At 38.3% G+C, this 702-nt stretch overlaps 1 non-coding gene across 1 annotated transcript; it reads left to right on the top strand.

Moving 5' to 3' along the window:
* The first annotated feature begins 364 nt into the window (after positions 1-364).
* On the top strand, positions 365-471 carry LOC119545051. The gene has a single exon (XR_005219028.1). It is a non-coding gene; the product is annotated as a U6 spliceosomal RNA (small nuclear RNA).
* Positions 472-702: the final 231 nt, after the last annotated feature.

Below are 702 nucleotides of genomic sequence, written 5' to 3'. Positions count from 1 at the left end.
AACAAAAATTCATACCAATACCAACTCAAACCCACAATTAAAAACAATTTGTTTACACCTATCAGATCTACTAATTCCATCTACCCTCCAGGACCCCCAAATATCACTCAGCAGGTAGTGGCATACCAGTCCTTAGAAAATTTTCTAGTACTATCCCGAGACACTAGTCCTGCCCTTTGCCAGTAGTGTCTTTGGATGGGTCACACAAACCTTCTAGTCCTCAATGCCCTCATTTGTAATCTGGTAAACATAATCCCTACTTCATAGAGTAGTGTGTGGATTAAATGACAATATTTGTACACTATTCTAGCCCACTTGCCTTGTGCCCAATTAATAAAATTAATTTAAAATTTTAATTTGTTCAGTGCTCGCTTCGGCAGCACATATACTAAAATTGGAACGATACAGAGAAGATTAGCATGGCCCCTGCACAAGGATGACACGCAAATTCGTGAAGCGTTCCATATTTTTTCACTGAAAATTTCCCAACTCTTATAAAAGACAGAAAATTAGAGATTCAAGAAGTACAACGTACCCCAAATAGAATAGATCCCAATAGACCTACTCCAAGACACTTACTGGTCAGATTGTCCAATGTTAAAGACAAAGAGAGGATTCTGAAAGCAGCAAGAGAAAAGCAATCCATCACATACAAGGGAAAGTCAATAAGACTATGTACAGATTTCTCTGCAGAAACCATGG

Source organism: Choloepus didactylus, chromosome 9 (genome assembly GCF_015220235.1).
Source record: "Choloepus didactylus isolate mChoDid1 chromosome 9, mChoDid1.pri, whole genome shotgun sequence".
NCBI classification, from domain to species: domain Eukaryota; kingdom Metazoa; phylum Chordata; class Mammalia; order Pilosa; family Megalonychidae; genus Choloepus; species Choloepus didactylus.
This window is presented reverse-complemented; position numbering and strand designations above follow the sequence as displayed.